The 23,223-nt window shown below is 54.6% G+C and overlaps 1 protein-coding gene across 9 annotated transcripts in view; it reads left to right on the plus strand.

Moving 5' to 3' along the window:
• The first annotated feature begins 3,530 nt into the window (after positions 1-3,530).
• Positions 3,531-23,223, plus strand: part of LOC117640256 (SCY1-like protein 2) — an 88,126-nt gene continuing 68,433 nt past the window's right edge. For all 9 annotated transcript variants that reach the window (XR_004587416.1, XM_034376594.1, XM_034376600.1 and 6 more), the window contains exon 1: positions 3,531-3,739. The gene's annotated coding sequence lies outside the window, so the exon portion shown is untranslated. The remainder of the gene's footprint in view (positions 3,740-23,223) is intronic.

Raw genomic sequence — 23,223 nt, forward strand, 5'->3', positions numbered from 1 at the left:
TACGGGACGCCGCACGAGTGTGAGAGAGACAGAACGACCCTCAGTGTGCAGCCGGAGGCGCCAAGCCAAGTTTGGCGCCAAACGGAGGGAAGAGAGGACGGCGACGTGGAAGCGATGCGGGAACGCGGATTCAGCCGAAGGGGATGCGCGTGGCGGCACGGCAGCGCGGCGGCGTGGGAAGATTGAGGATGCTTCTCGTCGGGCTCCAAATGTCAGCCCCTCTCCCCGGTGCTCCGTCTCTCTCTCTCTCTCTCTCTCTCTCTCTCTCTCTCTCTCTCTCTCTCTCTCTCTCTCTCTCTCTCTCTCTCTCTCTCTCTCCAGCAGCGAGAGGGATTTGGAGAGGGAAGTACCCGCGGACCGCTACGCCCCGCCACGCCACGCCCTGTTTATTGTGACATGTGACTCCGCGGGGGATTGGTGCGACGCGAGGCCCGTCGTCGCGATTCGAGCAGCGCGCGTCTTTTTGCACGTCATTACACTGCCAGACTGACGCTGCCGAGGGGGTAACGACTTCGGGAATCCGGCTGACAGCAAATTGGTAATCCGTAATCCGATCCCGAATTTTGAGGTAATCCGGGGAACCGGGAAATTTTGAGGTAATCCGGGGTAATCCTGTTAAATCCAAGGTAATCCAGGAATTTTTTGTTGTAATCCGGAGGTAATTTGGGGGTAATCCGGGGTAATCCGGGGTAATCAGTAATCCGGCTGACACGAAATTTACCAGTCGTAACCCCCTCGGACGCTGCACAAAACTTGCGCGACGCAAAAGAAAAAAAAGGAACACGAAAAAAAAGTTTTTAACAATGTGAGTTGTTGCGTCGGTTCCGTCTGCTGACATTGCGCTGTGCACGAGTGGAGCGTGGAGCAGTACTGCACGTGCTGTACCCCCCCCCCTCCCCCCTTTTCTCGCTCGTGCAGCGTTCCTCACATTCCTACGCAGATTCGATTACATGGACGATCATTTTTGTTTATTATTTCGCTGCTGATCTGACCTCACGGTAAGTCAATCTCCTGGTCTCAAGAAGATCTCCTGGGATTCTGAGAAACATCGGTTGATGTCTAAGAAACGGTCTCTCTCTCTTCCTCTCTCTCTCTCTCTCTCTCTCTCTCTCTCTCTCTCTCTCTCTTTTACTGCCTCGAATTCTTCTCGGAACGAGTGAAAAGTTCGATGGGTTGACTCGCGCGTCTTCTCCGCGGGGGGGGGGGGAGGCTTTCCATATTCACCGAGCCTCTGCTTCGCTGGAGAGTCTTTTCTCCGCCACCCCACCTGTTGTCGCGCGGCCTGCTCGCGAATGCAAACGCGACTCGGGAATTCGCGTTTCGTTTATTAAAAAAGAAGAGAGAGAAGAGGTGAGGAAACTGCTTAATAAGGTGAGGCATCAGTGTCTGACCACACAACGAGTCCTTTTGTCGAGAGTAACAGCCTCCCGTTTTTTGTTGTGTGCCATCTTGGCTGCCAGCAGATTAATAAAAAAGAGAAGAAGACTGTGATGATGCAGTAACGAAGCTGAGATGCGGGAGGAACGAAGTGGCACCGAAGGCACCACTGAACAGTAGGCTGGTGGAGGCGGCCAAAACTCTAGACGCGTTTTGAGTGTCAGATTCACCAAATAGGACTGGAATCAAACTTGTGACCCCATCAATGGATTCCTCGTTCGGAGAGCAAACCATTGATGGGGTCACACGTTAAGTCCCATTACTCGGGAGCTCAAAATTCTTTTCGAATTTTGGCCGCCTTCACCGGTTTTCCGCGCTGCAGCGGCAGAACTAAATGAAGCAAAAGAAAGGGGTGGGTGAAGTAGCAGTGACAGGAAGGGCCCAAACGAAGGCCTCCGGCTGAATCTATCGAGTTGTAGCAGCGCCGTAGGGGCCTTTGGATTCTCCGCGACTCCAGGCCGGTCTCCTCTCACTCTTGGGTGGCTCGGCACCTCCAGGCTGCCCCCCCTTCCCCCGGACCCCTCCTTCCTGACCGGGCCGTCTAGTTTGGCGCTCTATTGCCATCTTTTTTCCCGTCTCCTCGGTGCGAGAAAGTTCTGGCACTGCGTGTCTGCTTTGGCTCGTGCTTTATTAGGCTGCTTCGCCTTGGCTCGGCAGCAGCGGACCGGTGACGACGTCAAGCAACAGAGCCGCTTTAGATACTTTTTATTATCCCCCATCCTCGTCCCACTCGCTCTTCTTCGTCTTCTCTCCCTCTCTCTCTCTCTCTCTCTCTCTCTCTCTCTCTCTCTCTCTCTCTCTTCCTCCCCTCAGTGATAAAAGTGGCTGGCTGCAGCGTTCCGCCCGCTTTGTCTTTTCGCCCCGTCAAGGTGATTAAAGTACAAAGTAGGAACCGCGCGAAAGAGAGCGTCGCGGGGAGTCGAACCCGCGCCCATCGGCAGCGTGTCTGCCAAGGCTGATTATCGCCGTAATGACTAGTCATTGCCGGCGGGGGACGCTGGATTATGTCCCAAACAAGATGGGAGAATTAAGTACATAAAGCAATCAGAAGGACGGAAGCACAATGACGTTTCCTCTGCCGCCAACTTTATCTTTGGCTTTCAGATTGTTTCGTTGTGAATCAATAAAAAAGAGTTCCCGCCCCCTTCCTCTTCTGAGGCGCGAAGCGATGGAAAAATAAAATTATTTCGAATCCTTCTCTCAGCAGCCTAAACAGTAGAGATTCAACACAGCCGGAATGCACACCCCTTCAGAATTTGAGGGTTCCAAGCGCTTTCATTTACTTTGCGACGACGGACGGGGAAAACCTCGGCGCTGCTGCCGCGCCAGCCGGACTTCGTCTTTCTGCATTGTATCTCCGCTGCCTTTGTCGTACCGCTTGAGACATTCGCTCAGCCTTCATTATTATTATACCCGCATTGCGAGGGCTACCAGTGGCGGAGCGCGCTGAAGTCTACTTCATTTGCATAATGGCGGCACGTTGGAACTTCGTCATTTCGGATCACAGAGCGGTGCACCTGGAAAAAACAGTAAATTAAATTTTACACGGTAAAAACGGTACCTGGTTTTCCCAGGAACCCCCTGGAAATCGCCTATGCCTTTACTGGGAAAACCAGGTACGGTTTCTGCCGTGTAGGGAAGGACTCTCTTTCCAGCTATCATGCCGTTATGTTGTTGAGTCTAAAAGAGGTCAGTTTTCCTTCTGAATGCTGTGGTCCTGACGCCTCCTTGCTGGGGCAACTGTCCACCTCGCTGGCCTGGCCTGGTCTGGCGGCGTCGGGCGGCCTGGAGGGCGACGGTCGGCGCCAGGCCGGGCTTCGAATTGGATTTGCGAGGTTCGACACGCCACGAAACCTAATTGAAATGTCATTTTCACCGAGCCACGCGTGAGGTTGTGCACATAATTAGCTGGCGTTCATCACCGCGTCCCCCTCCGCTCGTCCTCGCGGCGACTGCGCAGTGGCGGCGCGCTGGCGGCGCTGGCAGCCGGCTGGCGGGGGGTGGGGGTGGCTGGGCCAGGCTAGGCCTCGCTGCTCCTGGCCCGCTGCTCCCCCCGCCGACGCCCCGACGCCCCGACCACTTGTTGGCAGAGAGCTGGCGAAGCCGGAGGTGTACGCACGTCGCGCGTAGCAGCAGTGGCAGCCGTGTGTGTGTGTGTCTGTGTGTGTGTCCGCGGTCGGGTGTGTGCGTGCCGCGAGGGGCACGCCGCGACGGTCTTCCGCCGAGTTAGTGCGTGTGTCGTTTGAGTGCTTCGGACAGACCCCTGCCTGCGTCTTTCCGCCGCCACTTTCGACGTCAACAGGTACAGTGCAGCACTGCTATTGGGCGCCAGTCTAGCAAAGGGATGGTGGCTGTCAACGGGCGGTTAAAAAAAAGACAACTTTATTTTTGGAAGTTTTTGTCATTTTTTAGACACTGAAGTGTTGGGAGGCGCCCTTCCCCTCGCAAAAAAAAATCGTGTTGAGACTGCAGCAGTTTAAAATCGTAGTAAGAGTGTTTCCCTTTCAATATAGGAGATTTAATCCGTTAACTGGTTGTGTGCTCTAACCTATGCCAGAATTCCGTACATAAGTTTACCGACTCGAACTGTGCCATGCGTGCCATTGGTGGTGAACCGATGATGTTGGAATCCCACATTCTTCATTCCTTAACTGTCCATGACGCGCAAGAGGGTCCACCAGCAGGTTCATTTCTCCAGAGGCACTATCGACTCTCTTTCGGGTGCACTGGTCCGTCAAGGCGGCAAGGTGGCCCACTTTCATATCCGTGACCTCATCCCATTATAAAAGCAGGGCGGGGTGGCGCGTCTGCGCCGGCGCCCGAACGCTTCCCTCGGGAAGAGTGTCGCCCCCTTTCTTTTGTTTAGCGATTCGCTTTTGCGAACGCCAAGCGTCTCGCTGTGCTTTTCTCGCCTCTCTTGAACAGAGTGTATTTGTTGGAGCTGATGGCCCGTGAGTCCTTGTCGTTCTTCCACCGATCCGCCATGAACCATGTGGCCCTGATATGCGTGAACGGCAGGGGCCCTTTTTTCCCGCCCTTTCCGACTGTCCATTAGGGCCACCGTTTCGTCCCATCGCGATGCGCATTATTATATTGATTTCGGTTTTTATGGTCGAATCAGCTCGCCGCTGTCAATGCGGGTCCGTTCCAAGGTCAGGCCCTCCGGACACAGCTACCCCGACTACGCTCCGCTGCGTACGCGCGCCCAGTTGCCCCACTCATACTCCCTCGCTCCCGTTTTTATTATTCAGACGTTTTTTAAAATTCAAGACTTGATTGCGAATTACCTTATTTATGTGAGGATTTTCCCCAGGAAACCGAGTGCAGTATAAAGAACACATTAACCTGAATATTCCCAAGGGCATGTCCAGCCCATTCCTTCGCGCTTCCCAGACCCTTCGATCCCATGCTCGGTCCCTCTCACTCTTTCTCTCTCCTTCTTTTCGGGTTCTCTTCCCCCATGATTGGCCGTCGAGTTGTCGTAAGCCTCGAGTAAAGTTTGCGGAGTAACGCCATGGTGACAGATCTCTCTCTACCTCCCTCCCTCCCTCCCTCTCTCTCTCTCTCTCTCTCTCTCTCTCTCTCTCTCTCTCTGATTCGTTCTCACAGACCCCACGTCGAAAACTATGTTTCAAGGTCCAATCAGTGGCTGCAAGCCATACCGAGGCCAACTCCATTCGGAGCCGATTGTTAGCAGAGCGTGGCTTCGTGTCGGGGGGGATTAACACGCGCGCCCGTGTGTGTGTGTGTGTGTGTGTGTGTGTGAGTGTGTGTGTGTGTTGCGTTTGTGCGTGCGCGTGCCAAGAGCTTGGGATGAATGCGAGGGTTTAAAATCATGGTTTAGATTATACATGTCAAGGACGCGCTTGAGGCCCGAGGCCTTGTGCGGACCGAGATGTGACTAAAGACATTCGGTCCGAGGAATTCTCTCGCCACCCACAGTCGCTGCAGGCACACCCTTAACCTCCAATAATGCGCGTTGGAAAACATGGCAAAGCATTATCCAGAGAACGAGCAAGGCGCCAATTTATTGGTTCGAGCTTCGCGGCTGTCGCTCCGTCCCCCTCGCACTCTGTGACGCCCCTCTGGTCCGAGAGAGACAGAGCGACGGAAGCACTGCCCGCCACGCAGCCGCTTGCAGAGCGCTAAGATCGCTCGGTGCTTTATTTCCCGTTGGCAGCCCCCGGGGCCCGGCCTCACAGTGGGCCAGAAGACCGGTGGAGGCGGCCAAAATTCTCGACGCGTTTTCGAGCTCCAGAGGCGCTAAATGGGACTCGAACCGAAAGTGTGACCAGACCGACGGATTGCTCTGCGAACGAGGAATCCATTGGTGTGGTCACACGTTCGGTTCGAGTCCCATTTCGGGACACTGTGCCTCAAATCGCGTCTGGAGTTTTGTCCGCCTCCACCGGTCTTCTGGCCCACTGTGGGCCTGGCTGGCCTGCCTGGCCCACGCGCGAAAACGGCAGTCCATTTTCTGAGACAATGGCGACGGAGGGGCTCCGCTTTCGGACGGCCGGGCTTCAGCGGGGGCCGGCGGGGGCCTTTCGGCGGCGGCTTGCGTCCCGTGGATTTGTGAGCCCCCCCCCCTCCCCCTCGCCACCTCCGGTTCCTTTCGGCGATTTATTTCGGCGGACTATGTAGCGCCAGTTAGTTTGATTCAGAGCGGGCCGCGGCGGCCGGAACCCCGCGGGCCTCTCGGCGGCAATGGGTCGTCGCGGCGGTTCGATAACATTATTATTGCTTTTCGGCTTTTCGCGCCTTTTCCCGGCGTCTCATTCCGCGCGCCTGGCGACGCTCGGCGGTTTCGCTTGGCAGACCTTCTGTCTCCCTCGAACCCATGCAGGATGCCCCGTGAGTGCGGGACAGACAGAGCGACGAAAACGACTCTCTGAACCAGTCTGCTGGAGCGGGTAAAGCGCAGTGCGCGAGGATTGACGTGGCAGAAAACAAAAAAAAGAGCAGTCACATTTTTTTTTCATTTTTTGCTTTTCTTTAATATCTGTTGGAGACGAGGCGGCTAAAGGGTGGATCCAGAGATAGTTCTTTTTCTGGGGTGGGGTGGACTGTCACATGGTTGCTTATACATGGGCCAACTGCAGCTCTGCCAGGCTTGAAGTTTTTTTTTTTTTTTTGTTTTTTCATATTTTTAACTGTGTGAGTAGTAGTTAAAATGCAGCCTGCATACAAAGTAATATGAAATGCCCCTCGCGCGACTTGGTGGTGTCTGGCCCACTAACTAGTGCCACAAGAAGTGTCTGCTAACCCGAATCTCGTCGGCGGCGCCCCCCCTCCCCCTCCTTTCTCTCGCTATTTGCTTTTGTTGCTTTCGGCTCGTTTGGGACACAATGGCGGGCGACGATAGTTGTTGATATGGCTGTAAGTCTGGCTGCTATCGGGTCGACATTGCCACCGCTCGAGGGGGGTGGGTGGTGACGCAGGGCCGGGGTGGGGCTTGGAGGGTGCACAGAACGAGCCGGCCAAGACAATGGCTCAATTGATACCTGGAAAATGTGAAATGTGGGTGTGGAAAATCGTAGATCCGATCGCACCCGCACACCTAGATTCTTCGTTCATAGCGCAAGCTCACGGGCAGACAGTTAACACTACACAACACTCAGCTTAGAAAAAAAAATATGCAATAAATACACTGCAGTGGTAAGTTTACTTGCCACGAATTTGGCAAACCGTTTACAATTCCAAAATTTGGCAAGCTAGGGGGTATTTCTGGGCCAAGCTTTCCAATTTTTAGCATTCAAAACGGCTCGCCAAATTTGTGGCAAGTAAAGTTACCACTGGATTTGCAGTGTACGTAACTTTGTTAGTTTCGTAACAACTTCAAAAAAAAAAAAGTCGTGTGCCTAAAAGCTTGTCGTGTGCACTGCTGGCGTGACCTTGAAGGAACGGAGTCGAGGTTTTTACCCACTTTTTGCGTTTCAACGAGTTCTTTGTCGCGCCGACAGATTTTTCTCTTGAACCAACAAATTATTCTCTGCACAGTTACTTTTTTTTAATTTTGCTCTTACCGGATCAATAAAAATAAATAAATGGGATCGACGATTTTCTTTTCTTGGTTCGTTGCGTGAAACGCGCTCCGACTGACGCGACATTCCCAGCGGAAACCGTCTAAGGGCCGAAAAGACGCGGCGGAAGGCGCGCCGAGAGAGCGGCGCTCCACGCCCTCGCGATGCACGCTGTGGCCTCGTGTCGCGCAGTGGCGTGCCCTTGACAGTGTGCTGCACACGACGGCACGCGGCCGGGGAGGAGCAAGGCAACGCGCCGGCCGTGCTGGATTGTGGAGCGTCTCGAGTTTCATCTCTCTCGCTCACCCCATCAGCCCCGCAACACGCGCTCCCTCCACACACACACACAGACACACACACACACACACCACACGCACACACACACACACACACACACACAACACACACACACACACACACACCGATGAGAGACGCCCACACAGAGTCCTGTGTGTGTACGCGATTCGGATGGCCGGAATGTCTTCTTCTTCTTCTTCTTCTTCTTCTTCTTCTTCTTCTTCTTCTTCTTCTTCTTCTTCTTCTTCTTCTTCTTCCCGTTCCCCACCCCCTCCCCCTTTGTCTCTAGCCAATCAGTACAGCCATAAGGGCTACGGACGGCCTATCGGCGGGGGGTTATCGTGGACATGGACAGTGCGACACCTCGTCGGAACAAGCGGCTATCTCCAAAGGGAGAGCAGACAAACGGCTATCTGTGAAGGAGCTGCAGACAATCGGCTATCTTTTTGACCCCCTGCAGACAAACGGCTAACTGACTTTTCGGGAGAGGTTAGGGTTGGCCGGGTTCCTTGAGTTTTTCTCAGGTTAGACGCACGTGACAGACTCATGTTGTGTGTCAATCTGCTCTGACAAACTTTTGACATCTGTTGGATAAGGTCAAATTTGACAGGCTCAATTGATTGTACATATATAAGTATCCAAACTCGGGAAGTGGAGAAAACAGTTAGCCGTTTGTCTGCAGGGGGTCAAAAAGATAGCCGTTTGTCTGCAGCACTTTCACAGATAGCCGTTTGTCTGCAGGGGGTCAAAAAGATAGCCGTTTGTCTGCAGCACTTTCACAGATAGCCGTTTGTCTGCAGGGGGTCAAAAAGATAGCCGTTTGTCTGCAGCACTTTCACAGATAGCCGTTTGTCTGCAGGGGGTCAAAAAGATAGCCGTTTGTCTGCAGCACTTTCACAGATAGCCGTTTGTCTGCAGGGGGTCAAAAGATAGCCGTTTGTCTGCAGCACTTTCACAGATAGCCGTTGTCTGCAGGGGGTCAAAAAGATAGCCGTTTGTCTGCAGCACTTTCACAGATAGCCGTTTGTCTGCAGGGGGTCAAAAAGATAGCCGTTTGTCTGCAGCACTTTCACAGATAGCCGTTTGTCTGCAGGGGGTCAAAAAGATAGCCGTTTGTCTGCAGCACTTTCACAGATAGCCGTTTGTCTGCACTCCCTTTGGAGATAGCCGTTTGTTCCGAGGCCCCCGCCATGAGTCATGTAAACACAGCCACCGCACTCACCACACACCGACCGCACGGGCCGGACGCCTGTCGGGAGGCTTGCCGTGGCCGCTCATGGCGAATGGGGGGGAAAAGGGAAAAAAAGGGGGCACTTGTTTTCCGAAACGAATTTAGGAAAACCCTGGGGGGGGGGGGGTTTTTATCTGACCCGCCGGGCCCCCCTAATTGGAAATGTTGAAGGGGCCCGGGGGGCCCCCCGGGGGGGGTTCCGTCCAAGAAAAGCCTCCTTTTCGGGGGGAAGGGCAAATTCCCCTCCGGGGAGGGACGGGAATTGGACGTCGGGGGGGCATTCACGGAGGCCCCGGGAGGGCACCCGGTTGCCCTTTCCCGGGCAGTTCCTTTGAACCAAACGAGCCCCCCGGGCAACCCCTTTCCGGAAAGGGGACTTTTTTTAATTTATTTGTCAAACAGTTTTTTTTGCAGTGTTGGGGAGTTCCCTAAAAATTGGGGAAAAAGGGGGGGGGGCCGGCCCCCGGGGGCCCCCCCCCCCCCCCCGGGGGGGCCCCCCGGGGGGCCCCCGTGTTGGGCCAGCAAGTTTGAAGCTCCGTATGAAGCAGCGCGCCCCGCCCCGCCCCGCCCCGCCGGCTTGGCGGTCCGAGAGGATCGATAACCGCAAAGAGTTTCCGTCGGACGCATGCTTCCGTTGCGTGAGCTTTTGCCGCTTTTGCACCGCGAAGGGAATACAAAGGGCGCGCCATTTTCAGAATCCGCACTTCGCAGCCCGGGCGCCCACCTGCTCTCTCTCTCTCTCTCTCTCTCTCTCTCTCTCTCTCTCTCTCTCTCTCTCTCTCTCTCTCTCTCTCTCTCTCTCTCTCGCTTCCCTCTCCCGTGCAGGATACGCACATTGTAAGACGATTTCCGTAGCGTGTGGTTCCATCTGCGACACGGCCTGTGTCTTTTTTCTTTCTGGCATTTTTTAGGTCTCCGCTTAGCCTCAAAATTGCCAATGGCTTTCTGAAGGGGACGTCCCAAAGCCTCTGGGGCTTCCCTCGGGATCCCTCCGGGGCCCCCTCTCCCTTTGGAGTCCCTCTCCACCTGTTGAATTGGTTAGTGGAATAATTTCCTGAAGGACACGTTTGCCCCGCCTCGTTACAGTGGCGCCGCGGTGATGATCCCTTTATCGCCCTCCGCGTGTCCTTTACCGCGCAAAGTTGAAAGTTATCAAGATAAAGTGGCTCTTCCATTTTTTTTGGCGGTCGGTCTCTGGAAAAAAAAGGAGCCACCAAAGAAATAATGAGTGGAACAGGAGACCAAAGTCAAGGCAAGTTTCCGAATGTGAACCTGTGAAAGAGGGCGGTGGAATGCCCGTCGCAGAGCCCCGTTCTTATTGGCCGGATCCCCTTTCAGAACATTGCCCTGGCGGCCTTGGCTGGCCTTGGCGGCGTGAGGTCACTTTGTAGTCTCTCTCTCTTTCTCTCACTGTCTCTCCCCCCCCTCTCTCTCTTTCTCTCACTGTCTCCCCCCCCTCCCCCTCCTCTCTCTCTCTCTCTCTCTCTCTCTCTCACCGGCACCTTCAGAGCGCTGTTGGGAATCGGCGTGCAGGCGCGTCTTTCTGGCTTATTAAAGCCGTTACTCGGCCCGTGAACATTGTAATCAGCACGGAGCGCAGCGGCCAGCGCACTGCCGAGTCGTTCTCGTCGCTCTGTCTCTGTCGCACTCACGGGGCTCCCCGCAAGCGTGCGAGAGAGACAAGACGCTCCTCGCTCGGCGTGGCAGTAACCGTCCGGCCGCGCCACTGGCGCCGCTTTCAAATAATTCTCCGTTAGTTGTCTGTGGGGAGGCGAAGGGAAGAAGGCGAGCACACCGAAAGAAGAGGACAAAAAAAATTCACGGGCCGTACCCTTTTAATTAAATTGGCTGCGGCGGCTCTGTACCGCGATCGCAGTGTTGATGTGGGGGTAGTTGCGAACGAGGGTCGGGGCGCGTCGGGGCGCGTCGGGGCGCGTCGGGCCGCCGGGGTCGGGGAGCCTCGAGTGTTCTGGCGTCGGTTACTGCTCTCGAGAAAAACGCTCATCGGTGTCCGTGCCCCGAGGTAACGGCCCCGGGACGGCACGGCCTCGGGGATGCGCGCGCATTTCGAGTGCCTGGGAAAAGAAGGCTGCGGAATTTGGCCGTAATTTCGTTCGGGAGACTTTCCATTCTTGCCGTGGATTTTTATTCGGGCGGAGGGGGTGGCTTGAGCCGTACACCCGAACAGAAAAAAAAGAAATAAAAATGAAGGGAAGGAGTCGGAAAAGAAAGAAAAAGAAGGTAAATCGAAGGAAAGAAGTCCCCGTGTGCACCCCCGCCGTGGGACACGCAGCAGGCGGTCTGTGAGCGTCAGCCGAAAGCAAGAAAGAAACTCGTCTGAATTTTAATTCTCCTTTAAATTTGTTTTGCTTCACTTTCCCGCGACTTTTATGCTGCTTTCTGTTTACCTTTGATGCAATGCGAGGAAGCCAAGAAAGTTAATTCGTTCTGTATTTTTTTGACAACTGCGTCGCCCCTTTTCTTGATCGTTTTTCACTCATGGCTCCACTTAACGTTTCGAACGCCATTTGCTCTTGATCTCGATTTTGTTTGCGGTGTACAGCCCGGTGGAGGCTTCCCGGCGCGGTCCGGCCCGCTCCAGGTGGGGTCGATCTGTCTCTCCCCCCCCCCCCTTCCCCGCCCGCCGCGCCAAATCCGACTCATTTCCATTTTTGACCCGCGCCCACCGGCCGAGTTTACCCGAAATAGCACTCACGCCGCCGACCGACACAGCAGACTGATTCCGAGAGTCGTTCTCGTCGCTCCGTCTCTCTCGCACCTGTGTTGCGTCCCTTTTGGGTGCGAGAGAGACGGAGCGACGTGGTCGACTCTCAGTGTGCAGGGAGCTCCACACAGGCGCGGCCTCTCTGGGACTCTTTGTCCCTCTGCGAGGGGACCTTCGAACTCCGACGTCCGGGCAGACAATCGTTTCAAGCCACGATGACGAGGCGAGGGAAGACGAAGAGCGAGACACCGGGAACACTTCTTTTCCTCTCAGTTCCGTTACTCTGGAGTCAATCCAAGCGCATCATGTTGTCTTGTGATTTACGGGTTAGAGGCGAGGAGGTTGCAGGATGGACAGTAGCTGGCCAGGTTTCCAAAGTATCTTCCACCTTCCACCTTCCACCTTCCACCTAGCCTAAAATTATCCCTTTGGTGATTAACCTGGTAGAAAAGGGGGAGGGGGTGATACAGACGAGGTTTCTTTTGCGTTTGGCGCAGGACGGGTGGCATATGTGCGTTTGCCTAGAGTGCTGTGGCGCTGTCCTGTCCCTCCCCCGAAAATAATTTGCAGCCCTGGCCGGGTTGTTTGACCGCATCCCCAATCGGAGGCCGACTGCCTCGGATCCTTTTCCCCTCGAGGCCGGGCAGCCCGGGCAGCCCTGCCAGGCTCCAAACGGCCGTAAGTGGTTTAGGGAATAAGGGGGCAAGAAACCCCTGCCGAGCACTCGCAGGCGAGCAGGCTGATGCCGGCCGGGGATTTGGTCGCTCTGTCTCTCTCGCACTCTGAGGTTAGCGCCCCGTCGGAGCGAGAGAGAGGCAGAGCGACGGACCATTGTTGAGGCTGGAGGCAGCCAACGCGAGCCTGACACGACTCTGGGCACGGAACGAGTCACAGCACGCAGCAGCAGTCGGACTTTAGGTGTCGGGCTCACGGCCCACAGTGGGAGTTGGCCATCTGTGGAGGCCCGAAAATTTGGTGATGCTTCCCTGAGCTCAGAATGGCATTCTTCGTCGATTTCGAAACAAACGAAAACACCAATTATCACCGCGACGAGGTTTCATGTTACGAGCGCGTACCGCAAATTCTGAGTACAGCTCCCGATCGATGTGAAAATTTTTCCAACCCACAAAATGCAATGTGAAGGGAAAACCAAGGGGGAAAACACGAAAAATGAGGCCTCCCTTTGTGGCGTTGCATTTTCCGGCACATTGTTGGCAGACCGCACTAGTGTCGCTCGGCGGAGAGCGCCCCCGCGTTTCAGGTTCGTGCCGCGGTCGCCGTCGCTCGCTCCCTGCCGCCCACCACGCCCCACCGCCCACCACGCCCCGCCCCGCCCCGCCGACTGACCCATCTCGACGCTCTTTTTCGACCAATTAGCAGCGCTCGGAACGCCCCGCGTAGGGCGTGGCGGGGCGGGGTGCCGCGTCACCACGCTTTGAGTGACGTGAGCTGCTTTCACTGCGAAAAAGCCTCCGCCCGCCTGCCTGTGTGTGTGTGTGTGTGTGTGTGTGTGTGTGTGTGTTGTGTGTGTGTGGCTTTTTCTCATTCTCCGGCTGAAAGAACGTGTTGCTCCAACTCGAAGCTGCAGTCCTCGAACAGCCTCTCGACCTCCTCCTTCTCCTTCGTCCGCCTCCCCCCCTCCTCTCCTTCCGTATGTCCTTTTCACCCGTTTCCCCCTTACTTCATTCCACACCATCAAGCCCCTATATTCATTCTGCGCGCGCAGGGCGCAGGGCCGGGAGGACCCCACTCGCGTGGGATTGAGACAGAAAGAAATGGAGGCGGCGGGCACGGCATGGGGCGGACGGACAGACGGACGGACACAAACAGGCAGACAGACCGACGCACCGACATTGACATAGCAGAGCTAAAGCCTCATACTTGGCGTCTGGGGAGCCTCGTGCTGTGGATGGGGGCCACGGGCCGAAAGTGCGCGGCGAGTCAGTCAACTGTCTCATTCTAGGGCGAAATGGGCGTTCGGCAAACCTGCGTCAATTGACTTATCGACCGGAGATTGACTCGTTTCACGCCCTTCCTTTATTTCCTGTTCCAAATGAACAACAAGCATTTTTCGCTCCGTTATTACGTCACCGGACACGTTTGCCACTAAATTTCAGCAGCTTTTTTTTTTTGTTTTCAAATTTCGCGCGTGGTTTCCCGCTGCGTAGGCTTGGTGACGCGCGGCCCTGGAATTGGGCTGGCACGCTGGCAGGGCTTGATACAGGTCCTTGAGGGTCCCTGGGCGAGGACGGTGACGGTGTCCTCGCAGTGGCACGGCACGGCGCGGCACGGCACGGCGCGCAAGTCCGGGACGTGACCGATCACTCATCCCGCCTTCCGGCCAGAGGTCACCACTGTCTCTCCACCCGTCCCCCTCCCACGTCGGCAGCTCGGAGACGAGGCAGCAGTCCAGAGAGCCCGCTAGGCGGCAGACCAGCCAGCGCGTTCGGGTTCGTTTACAAACATGGCGGCAGACACGACGGTCCGAACCCACTCACCGCCCTGTCCTGTCGGCGGCCGAGCTCGGCCGGGTTGCTTGAATGCTTGGGGCCTGCCACCAGTGCCGCCCCCACCGGAATCCGGGGCCGCATTTCCATGACAGTGGTGATCAACGACTTGTCAGCAGCGCTCCAATTTCGCAAGAAGTGGGAAACTGCGAACACCGCGCCGGACCGTCAGTGGGGCTGATAGTTCGAGCGTCGGATAGTTCAGGGAGGGAGATTTCTGCAGTTTGGAGGAGTCCTAGGTTACGAAGTAAGTAGCAGGACCTATCAACGAATGCTCTGAAACGGAGGTTCAAGGCTTCAAAGTTTGGATGCAGGTTAAGGTCACTGTGGCCCGAATCACAAAAACTGCTTCTGTACACGAGAACTACAAAATGACGTCATTTTCGACGCACGGTCTCATCCCTCGCTGGGCGGGTATCATTACGATCACGGCGGCAGCCCATTTCAAAGTTTCCTTTGCCATGAAATTGGAGCCGCCGAGGTCCGGCCCGTCTTATCTGAAATAAGTTTGTGTTTATTTGGCGGCCACACAGCACTTGGGCCAATCACAGCAATGCGGGCAGTCCTTCAATCAGGACCCTCCTCCTCCTCCTCCTTCTTCTTCTTCTTTGCTTGCTGCCGCCGCCCGATCCACAGGCGCTCTCCGCCTATCCCATTTGTCTTTTCATTGTCTCTCTTTTTCTCTGTCACCTCTTCTCTCTCCCACCCACTCTCCTTCTCGACGTCTCCCCCCCCCTCCTTGACCTTGCTGATGCTTTCCCGCGCATTCCCGGCCTAACCTAACCCACGCATTCTGTCGTCGGACTCCCCCTCCCCGGTTGGCATTCCTTGATCGACCCAAAGTATTTCGGGGAGTTTCCCTCCCTCGTGGGTCGTGATCACAGAGAGCCAACTGTGCCGATGAGACGCGCCGAGCCGAGCCGCGCCGAGCCAAGTCGGGCATTGTGCCTCGGCGTCATTATAGTGTCCAAGTTTGCTAAAAGTACGTCACACCGAAAGGAACAGAGTGGCGGTCTATGCGGCGGCTCCGTCCTGCCGCAATCAAGAAGAGAATTGTTTTTTTCTTTTGTGTCTCCTCGATCTAAAACGATTTTAGTTTACTCGTCAAATAAGGGAGCCTTTGTTTCAATTTCACTCCCTCGAAGGGAAGAATAAAAATGTTGTCCCCCCCCCACTGAGTACTCAACCTGTCACTTGTGATTTTCGTTGGCACTGCTCCTCAATCCGTGCTTCTAATATAAGCCTGTAAATGTTTTCTCTCGTTTTGTGTCAGTCTGTTTTCGTGGTTGTGTTGTTGCTGGCTTCCAACTTGCTTGTGTGGTTCTGCGTGCGAGGCTCGCCGCAAGCCGCTCTCTCCAACCAAACTACAAAATTCCCCCTCCTCCCTTTTGTTTTTCTTGTTGCTGGCGACGCAACAGGAGGAAAGAGGCGGAGCCAAACCTGGCCGGGCGCCATGCATTACGATTTTACCTCGTTCTGCTGCGAGTTTGTTGTTCCCGCTCTCCGTCCTACCGGCACCCCACGTAAATTTGCGGCAAAAATCAAACAAACTTTATGTGCCTTTAATTTTTACCATTATACTTCCCCAACCCTGTGGCCTGCCCCTTGACCTGAATAATCCAACCCCCTTGTCCAACCTGTCATGTGACATTTCGCTGCCCCTCTTTTATTCACAGGTCGGTTTGGATGATATAAGCGAGAAAGAACAGTTACATCGTCTTCCAATACACACAAACATACAGACACGTGCATGGAACGCCAGACAAAGCATTTTTATCGCCCATGTTTGTCAAACACGTTGTCAGAGTGAGCGGTACCGTACCATTCTTCCCCCGTTTCAAGCCGCGTTGCTGATGTCACAATGCTCGATTGCGTATCGGGTATGGCCGTGTGCTGCGACGGGGTCGGGAGTGGTGGAAAAGAGCAAAGCCAGCGGGAAACGATTCTGCTTGCAGCCAGGGAGGGACAGACAGGACTCCACGAGGACCCCGCCAAAGTGTTGCTGGATTGACGAGGAAAAGAGGGTGCGAAGGGATGAGCTTTGGCCACTCCGGGTGCGGTTGCTATTGTGATAACACAGACAGTAGTATAATTGCCTCACTGTTCCGAGCTGCCATCTGGGAAGCCCAAAGTCCTTGGTCAGTTACAGGCGCATTTACATTTCTGGGTGCACAAATTTCACTTTCTGTGTGATGTGAGAGGGGTCCTAAACGCGCGCCCCCCTCTTCCACCTCCATCAGCCCCACATATACATACACAGATGCAGACACTCGGCAAGGCTGACTGGCGCCTCTCTGAAACACACTTGTTGGTGGAGCGGCTGGAAAGAGGCGGGAAAACTGTTGACTTTGCTTGTTTCCTTCTTTTCTCTCGCGTTGAACTTTTCTCGTTCTGTCGCCCCTCCACCGCCTCCTCCGCCAAAACGCGCCTGACAGCTGCAGAGGCGCGCCCACCACACCGCGGACGCGCGCGTGTAGTGCGGTCTAACGCAGGGCTGCCAGCCTTCGTTCGCGGCAGTAATTTCTCAGCCGCTGGAACCCTTTCTTTTTCTCTGTCTCTCCCTTATCTTCCGTCCTCCTCGCCCCCTTCCTTCCGCCCCTTTTACTAACTTCCCAAATCAGTGTCTTCAAAGCCGGAAATGAAGCTTGGACGATTCAACCTTTTCTTGCCCTTCGGGACCCCACCGCCCCGCTCTCTCTCTCTCGCTCTCTGTCTCTCTCTCACTTCATTTGTGTTCTTTTCATTTCCCGCCGTGTTTTCTACCTCGCCAGGTGTACGACGTGCTCACGGGAGCGGCCACGTGACCATATCAACGAAGAGGGGAAAAGGGGACAGCAGGGTCTTATCCAAAATAGACGGGCAGGTCAGGTGGGGTAGGTCACTGAGGGAAATTTTCTGTCAGTAGGAAGGTGAGCAAACTTAACTTCTACTTTTCAATGACTTCTTTAAAAAAGTTCTCCAAAAGTCAGGCAAAACCAAAATTTATTCGCTTGTCTTTAGCCTATGGCCAATCCTGGGAAGAACACATAGTCTCAAACGACTTTACCAGGTTTCAAAATGATTATTTTGATCGAAATAAAATTACAATAAATTCTTGTACTTATCAAAATATTGGTGAACGTCAAGAGGTTGAGATGCTCCGATATGTTTTAACTTTTCTTCGAGCTCACCGAGCATGCGGTTTCTGCGTGGCTGCTGTTCTCTGCAAGCCATTTCAATGCTGCGTGCCTTGAGCAGAGAGTGCGGTGGGCGTCGGCAGCTCCTGTGGGCCACGGGAACGGGCGGGGGCCTTGGTGCGCGGTGGACCGCAGACCCCATTAGTGTCCCGTGCCGTGCCGTGCCGTGCCATGCCGTGTCGTGCGGCTGTGCCGAGACTGGGCCGCAGCCGCATGCACCGCGTGTTATTGTTGGTTTTGTCAGCCTAATGCACTGCGAGGTTAGCGCCGTGTCGTGAAGGTAATGCTGTCAACCCGTTGGGGCCATTGTTGCCGTGGGGCCGACGACGTGAGGCGCACACTGTTGTGCGATTGTTGTCACCGCCCAGACGCGCGTCAAGATGGGTGTTGCGCTCGGCAGCCAGGTGTGTCGCCTTCCAATCGCACTGGGGGTATGGGGGAGACCGCCTGTTTGGAAGTCGACAACCGTCGCGGTTGCACCTCTGTGATGCTGGCCTTGTTCACGGTTCCTGCAGAGAGAGGCAGAGGCAGTCGCCAAATGAAGCGTCGCATCGAAACACGCCCCCGCTGGCGCTGGCTAGCGCGCGTTCTCATTGGCCACCAATTGGCTATCAATTGGCAATCAGTGATATTTGAATACGCCGTTGTTTCGGCCTTTGTTGTTTTTGCTGCTGCTGTGCCGGATTGATGCTTGATATGAATTTTAATGACGATTTTACTCGCGAATATTCCGCCTGGACAGAGAGAGAGAGAGAGAGAGAGAGAGAGAGAGAGAGAGAGACAGAGAGTACTGCGAATACTATTGGCCAGAGAAAGAGAGATTATTGCGAAGCAGGCAAGTTGTATATGCGTGAGTTGCGTGGGGATTCAATATAGATTCTAGAAGCCAGCGTGTAGCGCCCCGGGCCTGACACTCCCGAGCCACCCTTTCCTCCCCTCCCCCTTCAAACCAACTCCCCGCGAAAGCGACCGCCCCTCCGCCAGCGAGTGTAAGCCGCGCCGAGGGGATGGGGTGGGGGCTACAATTGTGGTGCTGGTTCTGGATGATGTTCACTTGCTCAAAGGATTCCAACGCAGCTCATTGGGACTGTCGGAGCATCGCGCAGCTTTAGGAAATTGGGCAGAAATGGCGAGCAACGAAAAGCGATAGACGGATCCTAGAGGCTTACTCCAACCATCGCATGACTTGTTTCTGTTTTGAACTCAACGCATTGCCAAGGAACACCAAAAAGCATTAAGCAATCTTTGTTTCACTCAAACGAGCACCAGCTACCACTTGGATCTTTCGCAAGTGAAAACTAAGAGAGTGCCTCGCCTACCATCCCCTCTCGACAAGTGCGTCTTGAGGACGCTTCCCACAGAGTATATTGCCGCATTGCTGGCTCTCGGCCAAAATGTCCTGGACGACGCAACAGGCAGCTGTAAGCAACAGGCTCCGACCAGACGGTTGGCCCGAGGGGTCTTCAGAGAACGTCAATGTTGACTCAGTCAACTCGGGGAAAGAGAAATATAAAATTCCCCCTTGCTCGTCGTCCGAAGCTTTAATCCCTCACTCAGCACGCCAAGCCACTGTTCCCTCTGCAGATGTAACGGTTCCCAGAGAGTAACTGAAAGAGTTTGATAAAGGACGAGTCTATATTTGCACTGCCGTGTACCACAGCCGCCACCCGTGACGCAGAGAACATGGTTTAGCCCAAATCCCTGAAGAGGGCTTTGAATGGAACGGCGGCGCGCTGTGTGCGCCACAAGCTGTCACAAGCTGCCGGACCCGGGCAACAAAGCCTCATCAGATTTGAGACCCCTCGTCAAATCCAAGGCAGGCGCTTTGCCGCCTTCGACGGCATTCGCCGATGCGATTCGATCCGTTTCCGACTCGCTAATGGGCGTCCTTTACCTGTATGACATTTGCTCGGCCCCTCTCACACTTACGGGACGTTCCGTAGAGGATGCAAGGAGACAGAGAGATATTGATTTTGATTTTGTCTGCTCTGTTCTTCTGTGAGCACGACTTTTCCTTGAGCTTCTAATGCAAACTGCCAGTGACTAAGATAGCAGAAGTGCGCCGCTTGTAAACCTGGACCCGGCAAGGCCACAGTAAAGCCCGAGTCTAAAAGAGTGCTTAATGCCTGGGCCTCTCCTCTGCTGCCTCGGCCGCCTCGGCTCGAGAGCTTCGCCAAACACTGCGAACTGGGATTGGTCCGCTGGGGGGGCTTTTGTTGTCGCTGATTGGGCTGAAGGGACGACTCCATCAGGCGGACCATGTCCGGACGCACAGCCAGGGGCTTCATCTTGTAACATTTGGCACATGTGGGTCACTGGTCGCGAGGAAACGTTTAGGCGGCCTTGCGTCTGGCAACAAACCGAGCTCTGCTATCCTACATCCCTTGATGAGTCTCTTTGAGTTCTGGTTCTGTTGCTCAGCACTGTTGATGAGTCTCGGAACTCTGGTTCTGGTATCCTACATCCCTCCTAAATGTCTTTGAGCTCCTCGTCTGGTGCTCAGCACTAGTGATGAGTCTATGCGATTTGGTTTTGGTGTCCTGCACACCTGATGTGTCTCTGAGCCCTGGTTCTGGCATCCCGCACCCCTGCCAAGACTCTCCCTGGGGTCTGCGACCCTGGTGTCCTCCTTCTCGCAGTCCGTCGCATGAAGCGAGGCGGCACCTGCGTGGGGGATTAATGTCCTCCACCGCAGCCAGCTCGCATTTTCGCTGGGGACATTTCAGAGTCTAAACAAAAACGGGATCCGAAAGAAAGTTTCTCACACAAAAAGCAGAGCACGCTTTTCCCTTGGGGATGCGACGGGAACGGCAAAAGTAAATTGATTTACGAACGCGCCGCATTCTGAGTCCATGTACTTATTGTGTGCAGCAGTTCGAACGCACAGCCTGCGTGCTTTGCTGGTTGTTGGAACTTTCCTACAGCTTGTACATGTATTCAGGGGTGGAGAATATATCAAAAGCAGACACTCAGAATCAGTCATACAGACGCGCTCCGAAATATTTACTCTCTGAGAGCTCCTCTGGTTCTGCTCCGCACCTCTTTCCAGCAGGATTCCCCGACATGCCGGTGCAGAAGCTCATATCTTTGGTGTGCATCGCCAGCTCGCCCCACAGGTATCTCTGCTGTGCAGTGACCTTGGAGAGGCGGCCAAGGTTGGCCTTAATTAGAGTCTAGTTGAGCAGGAATCTCTCATAAAGTGGAATTCCTCGGGGCAGTCTGGCAGTCGGGCCTGAGGTCACGGCCGCGAAGGCAACCCCGCCCGCAATATGCGTCCCAGCCGTGCCAGCCGTGCCAGCCCGGGCCACGCCAGACCCGCACAATGAAATTTGCGCAATGCGGGAATGGAGGCAAAGGCACTCCCCCGCCCTTGTGTGGCGGACGGATGCACTCATGAGTACGTTGACTCGACAGACAGAAAAGGAGAGAGTTTTTTCTCCCCTTTTCTCCGAGCTTCTAGCACTGTAAATGAGGAAAACTGCTAAGAAACAATTTCGTTGTTACACGAGGAGGGAAAAAGTTGTCGATCCGCTCTCAATCAAAGGGAATTTGAGAAACCACTGCGAAAGGGGGTCAAGATCGAGTTCATCCCTCTAGACGCACGTTTCAAAGTGGGGAACCAGAGTCAACTGTGAGAACAAGCTCCTTCCTCCTGACTGAGTATTGCTTACTACGACATAACCAAATAAAAAGATGATCGAATTCGAACGATCGAGGCCCGGTTTGGCTGTGACGTCACAGAGAGAGCCGATTAGGAATGGAGGGTGGGGGCGGCTGGATTATTTCGATATCGGCTCTGCTTGGCTCTGCTTGGCTCTGCTTGGCTCTGCTTCGCCGTGCCGTGGCGCGCTTTCAAAGAGAGCCCTTGCGGCGGCCCCTGCGTCTGGCTGATTAGGGGAGGGGAACTCGATGACAAAATTGAGGGCGGCCGTCTCGGCACTGATTATTTGAGGGCCGGAGGCGTGTGTACCGGGCCGCGCCCTGAAAAACGTAAATATTTGCGGGCTATCAAGGCTGCAGCCAACAAGATCACCCAACAACAACCCAGTAAATGGGTTGTTGCGACTGAAATGGTTTCGGAATCCCCAAGGCAAGGTAGACTTTGCCGTTCGTTCTTCGCGTTCGTGGATTTGTGTACGCTGTCAAGAAATGTCTGATCAAATCTTAAAAAAAAAAAAAAAAAACAGACGGTGCTTCTGACGTACCTACAAATGCCCCGATAACATAACTTCCAACACAGCGCATCAATCTTAGTTTATTTCCTGGGCTGTTTGGATCAGTGGCGTGCGCTTGTGGAGTGCAAGGACAGCAGCACTGCCGGTTCAAGGTCAGCTCAGGTTTCGTTGTTTTTTCGTCAGCAGGGATGGGGTTTAAGGGAGGAGGGCTCATATTTTATTCCGTTTGATGTCGCCGACCTCCTTCGAGATACGTCGAGCGCGCCGGGACGGCTTTCGAGCGAAATGGCGCGGGAAGTCGATCGCCGAGATCCAGACCAGTTGGCCTAGAAAACGCTCGCGCACCACGCCGCCTCCCGTGCGAGCACACCCTCGCAAAAAAAAAACGCCAAATTAAAACAACAAGGCGGCTGGACGTTTGGAAAATGTGGATACCACAGTCTCAGGGGCTTTGAGGTCCAAACAGTTTGCCTTTGACATGCATTTGGCAAGCCCGGCTTTTTTATTTCTTCGAGGAAACGTCATCTCGTGATGTTGGTCTTTGTGTTTCACTAACGCGATTTCATATTTAAATGTCTGCTTCAACTGACTGTTTTTTCCCCAACGGATTGTGGTGTGTTTTTTTTTCAATCAACTGTTAAGAAATCAAGTACAACGGAACTTTTTTTTTGTCTCTGAGTGGCCTGTCTTTTTGCTGAGAGTACCTTCATGACTTTACAAGTGGCGCTGGCCCGGTCAGCGAGCGGCTCGGGCGAACGCCGCTGCGCTGCCGGGCAGCTCCTCTAAAGCGCCCGGCCCGCTCTTCTACAATCCGCCCTTCCTTCTCGTGCTGCCTCTCTCGCTCCGGCCCATTCTTGTACTGCCGGCCCTCGGCAAGCCCTTGGCAAGCCCTCCTCGCCATGGAGGTAAAACGGAGGGCACTGACGTGGAAAGCCTCACCATCAAGCTGCATAAAACAATAAGTAAGAGGCTTCGTGCGTGTGTGTGTGTGTGTGTGTGTGTGTGTGTGTGTGTGTGAGGAAGGAGTTTATGTGTGGGAGCCGCTTTCGCCAAGTTGTGCGAAGAGGAGGAAAGCAGACCGAAAGCGAGAGCGAGAGAGCCACGTTTGCTGTGGCTGCACCTAATGAAAGGGCGGGCCGAGTGCTCTGTGCGATCCGAGCACAACACAGCCAACTACTGACCTGCGGACCGACCCCACACAGCCCTACTTCGTCACTCTCTTCCCCCCCCCTCTCTCTCTCTCTCTCCTGCGTGGACCGCTCCATAAGAGTGCCCATGTCTAAAAATCCACTAAGACCATAGTGGATCCTCTAAGATATAGCGGATCCACTAAGATTTTAGAGGATCCTCTAAGATTTCACCGGATCCGCTTTGGCCCTATCGGATCCGCTTTGGCCATATCGGATCCGCTTTGGCCATATCGGATCCGCTTGCGCCATATCGGATCCGCTTGCGCCCTATCGGATCCGCTTTGGCCATATCGGATCCGCTTTGGCCATATCGGATCCGCTTGCGCCATATCGGATCCGCTTGCGCCCTATCGGATCCGCTTTGGCCATATCGGATCCGCTTTGGCCCTATCGGATCCGCTTTGGCCCTGTCGGATCCGCTTTGGCCATATCGGATCCGCTTTGGCCTTACCGGATCCGCTG

The sequence above is a fragment of the Thrips palmi genome, unplaced genomic scaffold (genome assembly GCF_012932325.1).
Source record: "Thrips palmi isolate BJ-2018 unplaced genomic scaffold, TpBJ-2018v1 HiC_scaffold_12, whole genome shotgun sequence".
NCBI classification, from domain to species: domain Eukaryota; kingdom Metazoa; phylum Arthropoda; class Insecta; order Thysanoptera; family Thripidae; genus Thrips; species Thrips palmi.